Source organism: Peromyscus californicus, unplaced genomic scaffold, assembly GCF_007827085.1.
Source record: "Peromyscus californicus insignis strain IS unplaced genomic scaffold, ASM782708v3 Scaffold_7__1_contigs__length_154581171, whole genome shotgun sequence".
In the NCBI taxonomy this organism is placed as follows: domain Eukaryota; kingdom Metazoa; phylum Chordata; class Mammalia; order Rodentia; family Cricetidae; genus Peromyscus; species Peromyscus californicus.
The window spans coordinates 55,204,707-55,224,347 of record NW_026294595.1 but is presented as its reverse complement, the minus strand read 5'-3'; the positions used below and the strand labels follow the sequence as shown (position 1 = coordinate 55,224,347).

The window sequence follows — 19,641 nt, the reverse complement described above, 5'->3', positions numbered from 1 at the left end:
CTCTGCTTCCCGAGTGCCCACTGACTGGCTGCTTTCTTTAAACATTTTTTTTCAGTATTAGGGATCTGAATCTAGATCTTCACTTACACTAAGAAAGAGATCTATTGCTGAGTTACCGCTCCAGCCCCTTTTATTTTTTTAAAATTTTATTATTATCTTTATTACATTTAATTAATTTATTGTGTGCATGAGGGTGGGCATGTGGCACTTAAAGGACAACTTGTGGAAATGGCTTCTCCCCTTCTTTTCTACTACGTGGGGTACAGGAATTGAATTCAGGGTTCCAGGTTTAGTAGCAGGTGCCTTTTACCCATTGAGCCATTTTGTCAGCCCCCTCTTTTTACTGTTTTATTTTGAGACAGGGTCTCACTAAGTTGCATAGGCTGGTCTTGAACTTGGAATCCTCCTGCCTCATCCTCCCACATAGCTGGCATGACTAGACCTGACATATTTGTATTTCTTAAGAAAACGGCTGTTCCCTGCATCTCTAATTCAGGTTTTGTAATCCTTAGGTGCACACTAAAAATCACTTCAAGGAACTTGAACAATAAAAATGCTTATCAGTATTTTAAAAAATCTCCCAGAGTGATTTTAGTCTCCAGCCTGAGTGGAACACTGCATCTTCTGGCAGGTAGAGAGGGTGTCATATGGCGGCTGAGAATACATTGTATTTTTCTAAGGCAAACTGTTCACCCTGCCAATCCCAGGAGTGCAACTTGAAGGCCCTCATCCACTAAGGGTTAGCCTAGTCAACACTACCCTCTCTCCTCATTCAGCTTCAAGAGGTTTAGCCCAGTGTGATCAGTTTGAAAAGAAATTTATGAGCATGTTTCTCAGAAGGCAGTGAAAAAAATGGGGAAGGCATATATAGTAATAAAAATTCAACCACCCTTTGGTATTTGATTCATTTGGTGCCACATCAACTCTATGATCTCGTAAATAGCAGAGATAGATTAAAATACTTATAAACTGATACAGAAGGATGGCTAGACTTTTTTTTACCTACTTTATGAAAAATGACTTAGCTCTTTAATAAAGACAGTTCTATCATCAACAAATAAAAAGGATTGAAATTCATGGGCCTGAGAGAGCATTTTATTTTGGTAATAAATATGAATGTGCAAAGCATTTACATTTCTGAGTTTATAATAGGAAATGGAATTTAAAAATAAAAAAGCACGCACAGAGATATTCTGTCCTATGCTAAAGCCAATCAACATTCCCCCCCTCTTTTTGGCTGGGATTCTGAATAGCCATTATGCTGTTATGTTATCATTATATCAGCAAAACAAAGCTTAGATAAATGGACAGAACCAATAGTAACTGGGGACTGATATTCCACTCTTTCTTCTTCATACATTTGAGAATAAATAAAAAAAGATATTTTGTAATCTTAGTGAGCCTGGCAGAGGTGGCAGGATGTGATTATCAGGAATGTTATGTGACCATGATTATCAGGGATGCTGTATAATCATGATGATCAGGGATGCTATATGACAGTGATTATTAGGGATGTTGTGTGGCCATGAATATGAGGGATGCTATGTGACCCTTTTGTCAGTTGGAATACAAAGTTCCACTCTGGTAACTTTTTAGTCAGGACAAATGTTTTCAGCTAAGTGCAAACTAACAGCCCATTATTTATTTCCACATTGTGGTGTATAGGTTTTTAGAAAAACACAATTAAGAAGATGAGATAGGATATGAAAAAGTACATTGGGCTCCACTGAAGAGTGTTGTGAGAAGTGCTGAACTCATTCTTGTAACTCTTTACTTGAGTAAACTAGTGTGAAATTCTACAGAAAGCTGTGATGTTTGATGTGTTTTCCCTAAGAGGTCTGTCTCATGCTTAACCTATGAAGTAAGGTTTTGTACCCCCAAGCCTGGACACTTGGTCAGCTTACACTGATTTCCAAACATGGCTCAAAGTCCAGTTCTTTTCAGGTTTAACAAATTGTTGTTTCTTTGACATGTCAGAAAAGGGTGTGGAAATGACCAGTTAGGCAGGTGACCATTAAGTCATGGTGTCTTTAGGGTTAAAAGTAACCTTTGTACAAAATTCTCTTTGATAAATAGAAAAATGAAACACTGAAAATTCTGTATATTTAAAATCAGAGCCTAAGGACATTGAGCAGTACAGGTAATGATAGATAGTGCTTACTGGTATCAACATTAGATTCTAAACTTCTTATTGTAAGTGTGTGTATGTGTATGTACTTAGAATGTGATGGTTTGGGAGTGGAAAACTTTCCCTCACAGGCTTTGGGGGGGGATTATCTTATATGCTATGAAAGTCTGATATTTAGAATAATGACACACAAATCATGAGATCTCACTGTTTATATATACAAAATAAATATATGTGTATAAATATGTATATATATGTATATGGGGCTTTTTTATTTTATTTGCAGGAAATATTTTTATTCAAGTCAGTTGATTTCATATGCCGGAGCCCTGGAAAGGCACTTAATCCTCATTTGTGTTGCACTTTGAAGATGGGAACGAGAATAGCCCAAAGCTTGAGTTTATATCCTAGATCAGACTTTGTGACTGTCACTTCTGGAACTTTCATTTATTAGCTGTGTAATATTGACTTAATATTACTTAATGTTCTTATGTCTTTAGCTTCCCAAATCTAAGAAACAATGAAAAATACTCCCATGGAATTATTTTTAGACAGTACAACATAATGTGCTTAGCAAAATTCTTGGCATCCATAGTATTCATGAAGGTAGCCATAATTGCACATCATGCAGCTTGTTATTAGTATCAGGTACCATGCAGGTACCTGACTTCTTTGCCAAAGGAACTTTTATAACCCCGAAGGCTTGAGTTTCTGTTTGAAACTCACTTAGCATTTTGCCAAGCTGTTTTTTTTTTAAAAAAATCAAATTCTTATTTTTATCTTTTCTCATAGGGTGCAGACTCCTCTCCCTCTCCTCTTCCCAGCCCCCCTCCCATCTCCCCAATTCCACTGCTCAGCAATGATGTATTTTGTATTTTCTCATCTACTTTTCCTTGTTTGCTTTAGAAGAACAGTGAAATGGGAGCCTAAGGAGAGGTAGAAGTGTAAGCACTGTAAGGACCCTTGGCAAAAAAAATGTGTAGCCTTGTAAAGCTCCCTGTAGATTTTTTTTTTTTTTTTTTTTTTTTTTTTTTTTTTTTGCTAATACAGGTGGGTTCTAGAACTTTAGGAAAGATCAAGGGTTTAATAGCTTCTGCATGACCATGCTTCTCTCACTTAGTCCCTAGGTGAACCCATGGGATGTTGGGAAATGACGAGTCAGGAGTGGTCCAGGAATAGGAGTTTATGTTGCTAGGGTCTGTGTGTCTAGGGCGAGGGCACATCTACTTCCTGGTGCTCTCTTCCAGGGAACCTGAATTTTGATGGATGGCCGCCCAAGTCCTCCTGGGTAGAGCAGCATTTATATTAATAGCTGGATTTTATGTGTTGTTATAATTTAGAAAGCAGAATAAGTGATAAGAGAAAGATATCATTGGTGGACTATACGGGGGATTTCCAGAGCTTAAATTCATATACCTCATGTCCTTCCTATGGTTCTTAATAGTCAATTTCACTTTCATAAGGACAGAATCTTTTGGGGGAATGGCTAAGAAGGGGTTTCTCTACATAGCCCAGTCTGTTCTGAAGCTCATTCTGCAGACCAGGCTGGCCTTGAACTCACAGAGATCAGCCTGCCTCTGCCTCCTGAGTGCTGGGAGTAAAGGTGTGGGCCACCATGCTTGGCCTTTGGTATTTATTCACTTTTGAAGCTGTGTCAACCCATTTTCCCATGGCTGAGAAAAAGATGTTTGAGATAAAACTTAAAAGGAAGAAAGTTGATTATTAATTTTTATTGTTTCAGAAGGGTAGTGTCCATGGTGGGTTAACATTATTGCTCTGGGGATTGTGGTGAGGGCCCACAGCATGGTGAGGAGCGTGTGGTGGAACAGAGCTACTCACCCCATGGTTAGCCTCACCAGGTCGAAGGATCGCCAGGCCACACTTGGAGATGAACGCTGGTTCTCAGCTAGGGGTACTTGTTGGAATTATTTATGGTTCCAAGTGAAAGTCCAGGAAAAGCTCAGCTCTGTCAGACCACACTGTCGTCACTTTGACCCAAGAGCCAAGAGCCAGCCATGCGGGGGCCTTTCCCATGTGAGTTCTGGCAAGCAGTCTTTGCTCCATCATCGACTGCTCGCTGGCCTTTATGGGTTTTAGTTCACTGCAGTTCCCTACAGCAGTGTACACTGCTGGCTGTGTGCGTTGCCTCAGTGTTTCTGTAAGCATCGCACACTGGGTGCTGGGATTCCAGGGCCCCAATCTAATTCTACAAAATCTAAGTGAAAGGGCTGAGGGGCTGGTTCAGTCGGCGATGTGCTTGCAATGTAAGCCTGAGGTCTGGCGTTCAGGCCTCCAGAGTGAGCAGGGAGGAGCTGGGTACAGTGGTGAGTGCTCTAAGGCAGGAAGGTCTCTGCGTCTTGCTAAAACTTTGACAGCAAGTCTAGCTGAAGTGCTGATCTCCAGGTTCAGTGTGAGACCTTGTGGCAAAAAATAAGGGGAAGGACAACGGAGGGGTGTGTGTGCCCAGTGTCCACCTCTAGCCTCCATACACCTGTTCCTTCACACATGTGCATGCCCTGTACTGACACCCACACATGCAGCTACACACACCCATGAGGAGTATGTACATTGTCTGTTTCTCTCTCTCAAAAAAAAAAAAAAAAAATTCAAGAAGAAAAGAAAAACCAAAACTCCACTAAAACCAAAAGAAGATGGTAGGAGCTGGTTGACTTCTTGGAGCCAATTAACCAGGCCTGGATGAAGTTTGCAGTCAGAGCTATATGGAGTTTTGCCTTTGGTGACCACATGGGCTTCAGAGTCCACTCAACAGGCATGGAGACCACTAGAACTATTGCTAGTAATGTCTCTTCCTTCCCATGTCTCCAGGCTTTCCCGGTCTCAGCATTCTGGGAGCAGTCATTTGTTCTGTCTTTGTGGTTTTTAGGGAGTGAAACTGCAGTCTCCTTTCTTTTTGACTTATCATCATCCTGTCCTACAGCTCCCAAGATAACTACCAAGTGTCCAGATGTGACAGTGCGCATCCAGGCTGCTGCTGTCCTGGCAGAGACCCCTGTAAGTCCTTCAGGTCCTTGGAGATTTCCTTGCCTTGCAGGACTTACATAAGCAAGGTTCAGCTTCACTCAGCGTTCAGCAGGCTCTTAGGTCTGTTGTCTTCCTCTTGCATTGAGGTGGAGAAGGGACAGCAGGACATCTTCTGGGCTGGCACTGGCAAAGGGGAACCAAATCTTTAGGGACAGCTGATCATCGAGATCATGTTTCTGAAAGATCAAAGGACCGTTCAGTCTGTGTAACCATTCTCCCACGTCTTCAGGGTGCACACTTCAGTATATCCATTTACAATTCAAATACTAGAACTGTTTATGTTGATGTCTAGAGTAATTAGCACAAGTGATACTGGTCATTCATGATTGAGTTTCAGCTCTCACTCTGACCACTGTTTTGAAACCCAACAGTCCTGTTGTGTTTTGTTAACTAACAGTTTGTTTTCAGGGACAGGAGGCATCATAGGTCTAACATTTCCTTGATACAGGGCCATGCTGTGATTGAGTCCTGCATTGTCTGCCTCGTCTCTCACCCATATCACCTCCTTCTCTATACTGTAAGGGAGGGCTCAGTGGTAACTGAAGGGTCCTTTGATAAAGGAGGATGATTAGCACAAAGCTATATGTACCCTGGGCATGCTAGATCCTAGGAAGAAGAGAATCAGACATCCAGGATATAGCAACATCAAACCTTACAGATTCGGAGGTGTATTACTGATCACCTGGCAAGCTTATTTTCTAACATTAAGAAAAAAAAAAGTCAAAGGAAACATCTGAACTGCCCCATTAGGAATAATTATGCAGGTGGTTTGAGGACACCTCTGCAGGATGGGTTTTAATAGTCTGTAGAGCCTGTGCCTAATTGGGAAGGTCATGCCACTCGCAGGGCCTCTCCGGCTCCACCACTTCTTCAAGCCTTTCAAGCCGTATGATGATCAGGCACATTGGAGTCAGGATTCTGTATGGGCAGACGCCCTTCCAAACAGCTCAGGATGATGAGAGACAGGGAGGAATATTTGTGAACCTCCCAAACCCCGTGGCCGCTGCCTCTTAACCCCCTCCAGGGAGAGGACTGGCATGTGCCTCATCATCTGTGCCAGATAAGAAGGCTTAGAAGGGACATGGCAGTTGCCTGAAAACTCTCAAAGGGTGGCACGTGGATACGGAAGTCGACTCGGTTTCTGAAGCTCCAGCAGGCAGGACCAGATTCGGTGGGCAGGAATATAGGGAGACAGATTTCAGCTCAATATGAGAAAGTACTTTCTAATGATTCCAACTTTCCAATAACAGTCTGTCAGCCTTGAAGTTTCATGTTCCCTTGAGCTGAAAGTCAGCAGTGTGTGTGGATCAGTCACCAGAACCCAGAGAAGGAGTTCCAGCACCGAGTGGAAACTCAGCTGCCCTGATCCCTAGGAGACATTATTGTTAAAAATCATTTGAAGATTGGTTCTAGACAGGAGTGAGAGGGAGTATGGGGAAAAGTAGGAGGTATTTCCAGACTCCTTAAAACAAGAGCGAATGGTCACACCTGCTCTCAGTTTTTAGCACATTGCATTTATTTATCACTTGTACCACAAAGTCACATGAGCTCATCTAGCAACCCAGTGGTGCAGATTCCAGGGTGTTATTTGTTAGCCTGAGTTCCACAGCTGCTTCCTGCTCTGCACACAGGGTCAAGACTTGGTGGGACTTTTCGCAGGTTGTGAGCAGGCAACCTTGCTTAAATGTCCTTGAGAATCCTTGCATGTTCTCATGGCTCTTTGCCATGCTTCACACATGCTGTGTGCAATATTAGATTGTAGTAGGCTTTGTCTTGAGGTTTTGTGGTTTCCCTCTCTCTAGACTGAAAGCTAGAAAGCTACTTCTTGAAAGTAGGCTTGTTGACTTCTTGATCAGGTTAATGATTTGCACAAGATTCTGGCAAAAAGTAAATGCTAGGTTGGTAAACCACCCATCTCACTCCTACTCCTAAAAGAAATGCCTGGGATGAGTTTTATCTTTCATGTAAGGAACCAAAATGCTACAGCGGTCTTTGTTTCGGACTCTACTTTTCTAACCCTAGGCACATCCCGATTACCTCTCCCATACATTCTGTCTCTTGGAGAGAGGGAAAGATAGTGAAGGGAATGAAGCCTGAAGAATGTTCCACATTAGATAAGCGAGATACCCTTATGCAACACCTTTGGTGTCCCCCACTGGATCTGTTGCCCTCTGGAGCCCTGGTGGTAGGCTTGGCTGTGTTGTTTGTTTCTGTGACTTCACTGTCCTCTCCAGACAGTTTCTGAGCTCATTTGCTCTTAAATTCTGTGATTCATAATCTGCCTTCCCTTCCAAGGCTTTCTGTAGCCCTTTCCCTGTACACAGTATTTTCCAAGAAGGCAGGATGGTGCTGTCAAGAGACACAGTGCTGGGCATAGAAATCTGGGACGTGCAATGGGAAAGAGTTTGTTCCTTGTTGTCTGACTCAGCCAGATGAAGTCCCTGCTGCCTGGCTCTGGAGGACTTACAAACACCTCGAAGCAGAAGAATTTTGTGTAAAATAAGTGTGTTATGTATGTAGTGGGATCGCAAAGACTTGGTGAGACACTATATAGGGAGCATTTATCTTGGGCCAAACCAAAATGAACATCTGAGAAATGATTGCTGTTAGTAGTTGGAAACCCCTTTTTCTTTCCTTCTCTTTTCTCCAATACCTGGAAGGCATGCACAGAAGTCCCAAAGAAGTTTCCTTGGCCCATGCCAAGGCCTTTATTGTTGTGCTCTTGCATGTCATTCATCCTCCACCTAGAATTGCTAAAGGGAAGCAAGATTCCCTTTTCCTAAAGTATGCTGCTCCTGCATGGGCAGTGAGAGTAACCCATTTCCCAGTGGCTGGGAATATATTTATTCTACTTGCAGGAACCTGTGGGAGTCCAGCTCTGACCTGCACCCACCTTTCGAAGGGTACTTGGGTGGAGGAAAGAGGAATGAGGAAATATCAGGTAGAAACAGAGACCTAGACAACCAGGAGAAAGACAGAGACACAAGATAGCTTCAGGAGGGCCCTGGGTCAATACCCAACAACCCAGAGCTTTATTCAACAGGGCTTTTTATAATTGCCAAGGGGAGAGGCAAAAGACCTCCCCCTTGCAAGATCAAAGCACACCATACAGCCAAGTATAGACCCTTCCAAACATCTGGTAACCATGCTCATGGTCAAATCATCCCATTATGCAGCCCTGCTGGGTAAAGCAAGCTCAGATTCTCTGACCCTGAGTAATTTGGGCTCCCACATCTCCCATTTGTGTAGAGGACATAAATGGTACTGAAGAGACAGGAAGTGGGAGTGGGGTTGTATCTTAATATCATCTAATGTGTCACACCCATATGAGGATTCCTTTATTTGCAAAAGCTTTGCCTGAGCGATGGTGACACAGCAGCTCTGGAGCTTGACAAAACGTAGACACCTTATAAAAATTTATGAAGTTAGTGTTGTAAGGAACACACTGCACATACAGAGCAGTCACATTTCTTATTAAAATAATTTCATCTCTAGGCCCATTGTCTCCATATCACCTGTTATAGAAGTTCATGCTTTGGCTAGACACCTCCTCACTAGCCTGTAAACTTTATATGGGCTTTTGGCAAAGGCTGATAGTTTTATGAGATATGATTTTCTCATCTTACCAAATTAGATTATTTGAGGCAGCATATCTGGATATAAAATTCCAGTTCTGAGTAAATCTGCACCTCAGAGACTCTGTGCATCCTGATAGCAGAGTGGAAATGGAGCATAATAAATCAGCCTTGAGCCCATTTCTCTCCACACAACCCCATCATTCATCCTTTGTGTAGTTCCCATGACCACTTTTCCACAGTCAGTCAGTCTGCATCTAGGCTTGCTCGTCTCATGGGTGGTGTGTCTTCCTTCTATGGACCAGCTCTTACCTATGATGCTCTTTGACATGCTCTTATGTTCATAAGGTCCTTTCCAGAACTGTGCGGCATTGTCCAAGCCTGCTCATGATCATATGGCAAAGTCTAGGCTAGTGAGAATGTGGTCTGCCTGTCACAGAAGCATACTATTAAGAAGGTACTTCATTTAATATGGATTAGAATAGATAAACTCTCCTGAAACACAGATATAGGCCCACTGAGTACTTAAAGAATTCTTTTTTTCCCAGGTCTCCTCTGAGGGGACAGCAGAGTGACCTGATACTAAGACCTCCTTATTCCATCCATTCTACTTCATCTATGAGGAATGTTTCATCATTGTGCCTCTTCGTCAACACTTCTTTGATCTATGGGTACCACCATCTGTCGCCACAAAGCCAAAGGTGACTGCAGTGACTTGCAAGGAACTTGGAAGGAAAAAAAAGTGAAGGAAGATTTCTTCCAAGATGGAGCCTAGGTAGTTCTACTGCATGGGGAATTAGATACATAGTTTTCAACCCTGTTTCTACCCTGGATTATTTGTGTGATGTTAGACAATTTTCCTAAACTACCCCTTGATTTTGCTATGTACAAAGCAAGTAGTAGGATTAGTTAACTCTTAAGAGAAAACTCTAACTGAAGCAGCATGCACTGGGCCTATATAGGTCTGCACCATGCCCTCTGTATATACTATATCTTTCAGTTAATACTTCTTTAGGACTCCTAAATGTGTAAATGAGTGGGTTTCTGATTCTTGTACCTCCTCTTGGGGCTCTTCTATTTTTCTGTTGGCTTGGTTTGTCCACCTTTGATGTGATGTTTTTTGTTTAATATTATTGTATTTTGTTATGTTTCATTGCTATCTCTTGGAAGCTTGTTCTTTTCTAGTCAGGGACAGAAAGGGAGAGGATCTGGGTAGGAGAGGGGGTGGAGAGGGATAAGGAGGAATAGAGGGAGGGGAAACTGTTCAGATTATATTGCATGAGAAAAGAATCTATGCTTAATAAAATGGGAGAAAAAAGAGAGAAAACTGTAAATTATGAAGTGTGTAGACATGGAAAGTCACCCTCTCTTCCTTTGTACAGCTTGATTTAAGAAGTAGATGTCTTGAGAATCAGCCAATGGAATTTGAGGCTGGGAAAGGTCCACTCTCAAGATAACCACTCTCAGGTTATCTCAGGATAACCCTGCTACTCCAAGCCCTTATCTAGGGACTCTCAGAAACATCTTTGTGTAGAAGTCCAGACTATTGGTCATGATTTGGCTAGAGCAGACACCTGGAGCAGTGGCTTACTGGAGACTGTAAAAGCAGAGTGTCAAGCAGGGCCCAAGATGGACAGCTGAAGTGATGGCACTCATTTGATTGTGTGTGTAGGAGAAGAATTGATAATTTCAACGAGTAATTTGAAAGATGGTTAACTGATTGGTTGGCTAAATTGTGTGTGTGTGTGTGTGTGTGTGTGTGTGTGTGTGTGTGTGTGTGATGCATGTGCAGGCCAGAGGAGGATGTTGACTATTTTTATTTTTCTTCAACTCATATTTAGAGACAGTGTCTCTTGCTGAACTATACAGTCTAGCATTTTGGCTCAGCTAGTTGGCCACCAGTCTTCCTGGACCCAGCTGTCTGCAAATCCAAGTGCTGGGTTTGCAGGCATGTGTAGCCATGCCTTGCTTTTACATGGGTGTTGGGGATTTGAACTCAGTTCCTCTTGCCTGCGCAGCAAGTGGTCTTGCCCATTGAGCCATCTCACAAGCCCCCTTAGTAAACCTTTTCAGGGTGCTTTCACCTGCATTTATTCATTCACATGCTTTCAACTCCCTTTATAGGAAGGTGATAAGCTTTATTCCTTGCCTATTTGTGGAAAGGAAGAGTTTCTCAGTTGAAGGTCTGAGAAGGAATATACCATGCCTGGAGCAGCACAGCTCCATGGTAGCAGACAAGACTGCTGTCTCATGGAAGCAGGTAGGAGGCTAGCAGCTCATGGTAGGTTCATGGATCAAGAGAACTTCAGTTCACACCTCAGACCTATTAGGCCAGAATCTCTAGATGTTTTATCTAAGACATTGACTTCTGAGAAGTCCAGTGATTTTGAGGAACCTAGCACCTCCACTACAGACTCTAATCTTTCAGCATGTCTTTGGCACAAGGTGAGCCCATCTGAGTTCATTGAGGTCAGTCTATAAATGGAGAGAACCCACTCAAGGGGCCCCAGAACAGCTTCTTAGATTATACACATAAAACCAAATCAAAGGGTGTTTGTTTTTTCACACTAGCAGAAAATCCTGCTTAGAACCACTCACATAGATAAGCAGGGTGCTGGATGCTTTTCCCATCCCAAAGCCTTCCTCATTTAGCTTCTTCGAAACTCTCTTTAAATATCACCACCTAGCATCAACAAATTCCCACTTGAAAATAAGCAAACGTAGCAGGGCGAACTGGGAACTTACCTGCCAGATATCCGAGTGCCTAAAACAATTCAAATTAAATTCTGTAGTTCTGTTTCTGAGGCAGCTTCAGAAGAGAGGACTGTTCGACCACATTCTGATAGCTGTTGATCCTCAATTCTAAAATAGCCATTCTAGACGCTTTGTAAGAATATGGTTTTGAGATAGAAGCTTAAAAGTAACTGAATAGCATCAAATTTTGAACAACAAAAATGCCTTAATTACCAATTATTTTTATAGTCAGCAAATCAGCAACTCATCTTCCATGTCTTCTAAAGGTATCATGTTGTCCTCTACCATGTACAAGTGCAAGAGAGGAAAACATGGAATCTCAGAAGAGAATATAAGAGACATTATCTTTTATTGTCTTCTGGAAGAACAAGTTGACTTTGAAAAAGTTCCACTAGCCTGTGGCTTGACAACTCCTTATGTTGTTAAGATAACTGAGTGGAACGGGGACAACAGTGACTCATTTTGATCTGAGAGCACCTGATGCCCTGGTCTAAATAAGGGACAGTGGATAATTTAGTTCTTGAATTTCTTTGGAGGTATCTAGGATCCTCTCGTGATGATTGTGCACATGTCATTTTGCACATACAATCCCAGACAATGGAATATGAGCTGCAAACCCTCAAGAACATGGCTTAATAGACAAGGATGTATGTGACCTAGATAGGGCTTTGATGTGGGAGGCAAGTGTGTCATGTCCTTTGGATGATGGCTTGATCATTGATCCCTGTCCCCATCAATTTTAGTGGCACTTGCTCTCAGATTTACAAGTAAAATAACATTTTTATTCTGGCTGAGTACCCTCAGTCCAGCTGCCTTACTAACCACGGCCCATTTCTGGTTGGAATTTTCATCTCTTGAGGCTGGCTTTATATTATGCCACATTGGGCATCACTAGATTTGTATTTTTTTTATTCTGTTGCCTGTGTTGTATTCCCTCAGATCACTCTGTTTACCAAACAAGTGAACTGGAACAGGCTGCATATTTAAGTAAATCTATGTCAATAATTTGCTGTAGGGTATACTATATAGAAAATATTTTAGAGTGGACATACGAATCCATTCTTCTGAGCATGAAATACATATTATATGGGAAATTGTCATGTGCTGTTTCAGGTCACTGAAAAGCTGGCTCTCAAAGCAGGCTTGGCTTCTCCATTTCATACTCAAGCACATTTGTCTCAAAGTGTCTTCCAAGATTTCTTATCCAGGGATGGGCTGGCCCACCTAATTGTGATAGGGAGAGAAGGGATCAGCAAAACAACCCAAGAGTAAAAACTTGTGTCCTTGGGAAGAGCTAGATAGTAAGCCATTTCCGACAGTGGTAACTATTATTATTCTGTGGTATAAAAATGTTTTCAGTGGGAACAGGGAGATGGAAGGAAGCTCAGCCGTGGGAAACTAACTCATCTATGGAGAGAAAGGTCAATCAGGAACTCCAGCTGACTGCCTCTACTTCCCCAGCTGATTCTTGCTGGGTGTTTGTAAGCCCCAGATTTGATGATGTCACTTATGTTCATTGGGGCCACTCCAGGCATTTTCTGGATGTTATAAACAGATCTGATAATTAATGTTTATACTATCTGCTAGTTGTTTTTTTTTTTTTTAACTTTTGCTTGCTGTGGTAATTTGAATGTGATTTGCTCCTATAAGTTCATAGGGAATGGCACTATTAGGAGGTGTGGCTTTTTTGGAGTAGGTATGGCCTTGTTGGAGGAAATGTGTCACTGTGAAGGTGAGCTTTGAGGTTTCCTTTGCTCAGGAAAGGTGTCTCAGTGTCTCAGTGAATTTCCTGTTGCCTGTAAGATGTAGGACTCTCAGCTATTACTCCAGCACCACGTCTGTCTGTACAATGCCCTGCTCCCCGCTATGATGATAATGGACTGAACCTCTGAAACTGTAAGTGAGCCCCCTCAATTAAATGTTTTCCTTATAAGAATTGTTGCGGTCATAGTGTCTCTTCACAGCAGTAAAACCCTAACTAAAACATTTGCTATGTACTAAATACATTTACTTGCTCAAAACCACAAGTACAGCTCTCATAGGCCATCCTCCTGATTTGCAGAACACCTTAAAACATTGCCACCCTCAGAGGTTTGGGGGACAGTTTCTATGTTGAGGTTCTCAGTGCATTGGAGATTATCTTTGTATATAGTGAGTGTTAAGACTCCTGATAGAAGGAAGGAATATTCCAAGTAGATATGGATCACCAAGAAAAGGTCACAAAGAAAGATGAAGTAACTAAGTCTGTAACATGATTCTTCAAGTTTAGTTGTTTAGAGGTATTGCCACCCATGAGATAGTTATGATTTTTACCCAATGCTATTTGTATTAGAAAAATTCTTTGTATTAGGTTTTTATTTACATTCTGAGGGTGATGGAACCTGAGGTCAGTGGTACTAGCTTCCTCTTCTCAGGCTATAAACATGCTTTGTATGCTTTACATGCCTACAGAGTCATACTGATTCACTATACATCTCTTTAAATGTTAATAAGCCAAACAGTTCGACTTCTTATTAAAACTGTTGTTCTGGCTGACCAGTTAGCATGTTTTTACCTTCCACTTTCCTTCTCTTTGATTCCAAACCTACAGAAACAGCAGCGGTAGTAGCAAGTGGAGGTCATAGTGTACTTGACTGTGCACGCTGGTATTTTTAAGCTCTGAACACGTATCATTTGATAACATGTTAGACACTGTGAACACCATTTACAGGTAGTAGAATAAGTGCTTGTATTCTTGAGGAATTTTAACTTATGAAGATATAATGCCTACCAGGACATGGTCTTGAACTTAGAGCTTTCTGATTCTGGAACTCATCTTCAACCAGAAGACCATAAAGAAAGAACAGACAGGAATTTTAAAATCAGATATTCCAAATTATTCTTTTTATAGTCAGAGGCACAGGCCAAGAAATGTGTAAGTCCTTGTTTGTGGCCACACAGGGAAGCAGTGGAAGGGGCAGTTTCAATTGGTTATTTGCAAGGAGTTTGCAGACATTTCATCCCATCTAATTGTCCAGCTAGGACCAAGCGTTTCCTCTGGATCCATCTCCTCTAACAAGCAGTTTGAGCTCACTGAACAGAATTTCGAAGTGGCTCCCTCCAGGGTACTCTCTCTTCTTGTGGGAGGTTAAGAGGAATTCTTGTAGCTGGGAACACAGTGATAAAGCTGCTCACTGTGTAGGGTTGTTATCTGCCTAGCTGTTGGGCTCCAGTCAGACTTTTACAAAGCCTGGAAGCAAGTTCCGCTAGGGAATTTTCCATGTCTTCAGGACTCCTGGTCCCTTTAAAGTGGATCTCATCCAGGGTGAAGCCAGCCTGCTCTCTTTGTTCTTTTCTTAGTCCACTCTCCAGGCCCTCCCTCGATGTGGAAGGTAGATCGAGTTTGACAGATGGAGAATCAGCAGCAGTCTTGATACTGACTGCCAAATGGGACCAGGGAGGAGGTGCTCTGATGGGCTATGGCACTGAGCTGAAAGGGAGGAGACATATGCACGAATGAGGACAATGGGGGTTGACCCTCTTGAGGGCATATCAGTATTTCCTGTCACTGAATGAATACACTCACAGTTTAAAAAAGCAATTAATGGGCCGGGCGGTGGTGGCGCACGCCTTTAATCCCAGCACTCGGGAGGCAGAGCCAGGCGGATCTCTGTGAGTTCGAGGCCAGCCTGGTCTCCAAAACGAGTACCAGGAAAGGCGCAAAGCTACACAGAGAAACCCTGTCTCGAAAAACCAAAAAAAAAACCAAAAAAAAAAAAAAAAAAAAAAAAAAAAAAAGCAATTAATGAGGAGAAAGATACCCCTTCCTAATAGTTACCCATATGGGATATCCATCAATCAATCGTCTGTCTAGCTATACAATGAATAGCTCAGGCAATATTTAATTTGTAAAGTATTACTTCAACATAGATGCATTTCCTAGTTACACTTTTTTAATACTAGTTCTTTCTCACCCAAACACCAAACTTATTTAGTAAAAGGGTGAAGGCGTTGTGGTTTAGAGAGATGCCCAGGCAGGTAAGAGCTTGCGTTCATCCATTCACTCATTCATTCATTCATTCGTTCATTCATTTTTTGTGACAAGGCTGTGTTTTATTATTTGTCCTCTCCCAGCAAGTAGCCAGACCTCCCGAGCTCTGCTTGTTCAGGGAATAGTTGTGTCACTGAGAAGAAGCACTGTAAGTTGCCCACACTAGAAGAGAAACTGGCTGTAATTTTCTAGGGGGCTTGGAAATTATATATAGGAGGACCTTTGGGTAGGTATAAATGGGAAGACACCAAAGAACCCACACAGAGTTGTTCCTGTCTAAGATCCTGTGGTCTGCTCCTTTGATGCACCCCAGTGTTGTAAAATGACTTGAGTTGGTGGGGCAGGGTGGCGGGGAGCAGGTAGAGAATGAAACACCTTAGATTGCGTCCCTATCTTTTGTAAAGAATTCCAAAGCACACAATTCAGGACCTGTAACACCAAAGTCTAGAGAGAATTCCACTTCACCAGTTGGCTCTTAAAAATTAAAATCAGAGCAGATTTCCCAGCAAAGGATCATTTTAAGGACATCTCATCTACAGATAGTGGAGAAGAGCCTTCCAAGGTGAAATGACAAGTCCAGCTGTGATGGTGCCAGCCCTACACTACCAGTTCTTGCTTCTGGGCAGGGACTGTAAGTGCATCCTGAGGTCCCATGAACAGCTGGAGGGATGGGCAAGGGCGACACATGGGTAGCCTTGACTGCCACCTGGTGGAGTCTCTTTGGTCCAATGACTTTAAAGGTTTTTAGGAGCATAAACATGTTTCCAAGTAAAAATCTACAAAGAAGCACAAGGTCTGAAGTAGATGACAGGAGAGAAGCATGCCATGGACTCTCAGGCTGGGCCCTCCCCACATGCCCTTGTGGTCTTGAAGGGGGTCTCTGTAGGATCGTGGCTCTAGACGGCCGAGAACCCCTATCTGATCAGATCTGACTTAAAACAACCCCACCAATGGCAGTATGAAGGCACACTGTGGGGCAGAGACAGGGAAGTTTATACCAGATCTGAAGAAAATGAATGTACTGAAGTGAAATTTTGAACACAAACTTGTTACATAACAATAACTATTTATCTATGTTCTATGACTTTCTGTTTCTACTGTGAACCTCCTTTGAGTTGATGGTGGAAATTGAATTATAATTCATTGTCACTCTCTCCCATGACTTGGATCTAATCCCACGGGTGTTTATATACACAGTAAAAGCCACCACTTATTCAAAAACTTAATTACATAGTAACATGCTCATTTAATTACCACCATAATCCTGTATGTTATATTCCACCCTTGTCTCCGTCTTAGAGATATGGGGGAACTGAGAACCAGAAGGTTGAGCGATGTCCAGGATTTGAACCTGAGTAGCTTGGCTTACAATCCCTGCTAGTTAGGATCTTGATCTTTAACCCGTACATCTGTAGTGTCAAGGCACCTGTTGGAGAGCAGTGTTTTCCCTTGGGGTAACTGCTGCCACTGAGGTTTGGTTTTGTTTCTCTTCAGCCTCTAGGACATCATCCATTTGGCTCACTCTGGATTCATTCAGATTCTCACATCTACACCTTGAAGGAAGATCTCTCTGAGGCAGTCTAGGGCTGCCTAGACAAGTGGTTTTCAACAGGGATTTTGCCTTCAGGAAACATTTGGTCAATGCCTAGAAATATTTCTAGTTGTTACAGCTTGGGGCAGGGTGGGGAATGCGTTATGATGCCTGATAGTCAGAGGCACGGTGCTGGTAAATGCACCATCGCACACCTGGCAGCCCCATAACAAGAATTATCCAGACCAGAATGTCAGGGGTGCCAATATTGAGGAATACTGGCATAAACATGAAATTACATTTCCACAATTTTATTTGTAAAGTCATCCTGTCTTCCCAGGGCTCTTTCTTACTGGAAGGCATGGGTTCTCTTGGTTGGTAGGTCCTTACCAAGACATCTGAGTCTTTGGTTGATTTTCTTCCCATCGAGATCAGGCCCTTGCTCAGGCCCTTCTTGTGTTAGAATTCTCTGTACTTGATCTACACCCCTAACTCTTGCTTTTGGCAAGATGGAGTATGCTAAGCTTTGTTCTTACTCACCGTAACTTTTTTTTTTTTCTAATCAAGTGTCCATGAATTACTTTCCTAATGTTTGAAACTGGTGCTAGAAGGATGGATCTCTTTTCCTCCGTAGTGCTAGGCAGTCCCTTTCCTGGGGCAATAAATGTAAAAATGTCCACACAAGAATGGAGTTTTAAGGAAATGCAAGAAAAACCTGAGGTTGCTCGTGTCAGCGTTTTGCACTCTGTATTTTGAAGTGGACTACTGTCAACATGTTTTCTACAAAACAGGGTCACTTGTTGAATGTGCCCCCCCCCCCTCTAGAACCTTGCAAGGCACATGAGAACGCTTTAAGATGCTGGAAAACAAACTACTTGAAGTTGCATATCCCAGTGCTTCATGAGGACATTGACCAGAAACCTTCCCTTTTCACAGAATCCTCCAAGAACATTCTGTGTAGTTTGGAAATGCTGGTCTGCAGGATAAATGCAACCTTTATCAACTTATTGTCAGAGAGAGGAGGAAACACTCTTGAGTTATTAAAAGTCAGACTCCATAGTGCTTGATAAATGATGGTTATGGCAGCAAGAAATCAAGAGAAATCAATGGGACAGTGTAGAAACTTCAAAATTGGAGGAGAAAATTTCATATCATTCCTTCTCCACACAAAGTATCAGGCACCAGGGATTTAAAAAAGGATAAGCCACAGAGTGATGCTACTGAATTTATCTCTTTCTTGGTTTATTGCAATGGCTTTCTAAATGGTCTCCCAGCTTTCATTCTTTTCTTCTTCATCTAATCTCAACTCCACAGGGCCACTGAAGAGTTGTTTCTAAAGGACAACCTGGTCGTGACATTGCTCTGATCAGACAGCTTTGATGGCTCCGTTTTTCCCGCAGATGATCCAGATTCTTTTGCAGAGAGCTCAGAGGCTCTTGTCAGAAGTGTCGTGAATATGGATGTCGCTTGATGGGATGAGAAATGAGTGGTTCTTGCTTAGCAAGATCTTGCCATGCACAGCCAACATTTATGTGCCTTTTAAGGACTCGGGGGCACAACTCAGGCACGACTTGGGTCACTAGCACCTGCTTCCATCCTATGTGGAAGCTCTGATGCTTTAGAAATATATTGTAGGGAGCTGGAGAGATGGTCCAGCAGTTAAGAGCTCTTACTGCTCTTGCATAGGACCTGCATTCAGTACCCAGCACTCCCATGGTAGCTCACAACTGCCTGTAATTCCAGTTGCAGGTTACCTGAAGCCCTCTTTTGGCCTCCACAGGCGCCAGGCACACACATCAGTTTCTGTTGGACCGTCTGGAGCTGTACTCACCTTTGCCTGTTATCTTCTGGGCCTGGGAGTTCAGTCTCTCCTAATGGTCCTACCCTCCAGTTTCGTTTTAGTTGAAGGGAATTTTGTCAGGAGACAGAAAGGTAAAAGAGGACTAAGATCAGAGTGTTTGTTCCCTAGATCTTTTCCTAGAAGCACTGCAGGCCATCTCTGTTTCTGTGATGGTCTCTGCACCTTGCAAGGTGGTCTTCTCCCATTTGCCACCCCTCTTCCCTTTGGGTCAGGGCAGTAACCTCCTACTTGAGCCTCTGGCTCCTGAACCATCCTTGTGATTCTTCCACATCCTGATTGTGTACCTGTACATAGTCATTCAAAAACAAACCTTTTCCAATTCTCCCAATTCAAAACTTGTGTTTCTTTTCATTTGGGACCCCAATGGATACAGTTGGCCAGCTGAAACAGAATTTTTAGTGCCCACGAATGACCAAGATTTAAGTGATAAAGAATTGAACTGAGCATAAATCCTTGGCACAAAATACCTATTTTATGTTTTGCCTAATATTTCAAACATCATGAAACTACAAAATGGGATGTTACATTTAAAAGTAACTTTAAATAAGGACCCTATTCACGTTTCTTCTGTGGTCTATTGGCTGGGAAAGGTTTCAATTCATTTTCTAATAAAAATTAATGGGGGATGGGAGGAACTCCATCTGTACACAGTCCTTTCTGGTGAGGTCCACAGGATCTTGGGAGCTGATTTGACGTGTAGGAGCCCAGGAGTCATTTAGT

At 42.5% G+C, this 19,641-nt stretch overlaps 1 protein-coding gene across 4 annotated transcripts in view; it reads left to right on the top strand.

Moving 5' to 3' along the window:
* The window catches only part of Znf385b (zinc finger protein 385B), a 407,065-nt gene that overhangs the window by 5,884 nt on the left and 381,540 nt on the right, over positions 1 to 19,641 (top strand). The window contains exon 1 of one of the 4 annotated variants that reach the window (XM_052723001.1): positions 9,406 to 9,520. The exons of the other annotated variants lie outside the window; for them this stretch is intronic. The gene's annotated coding sequence lies outside the window, so the exon portion shown is untranslated. Of the gene's footprint in view, positions 1 to 9,405; positions 9,521 to 19,641 lie in introns of those variants that run through there. 4 annotated transcript variants of the gene reach the window in all.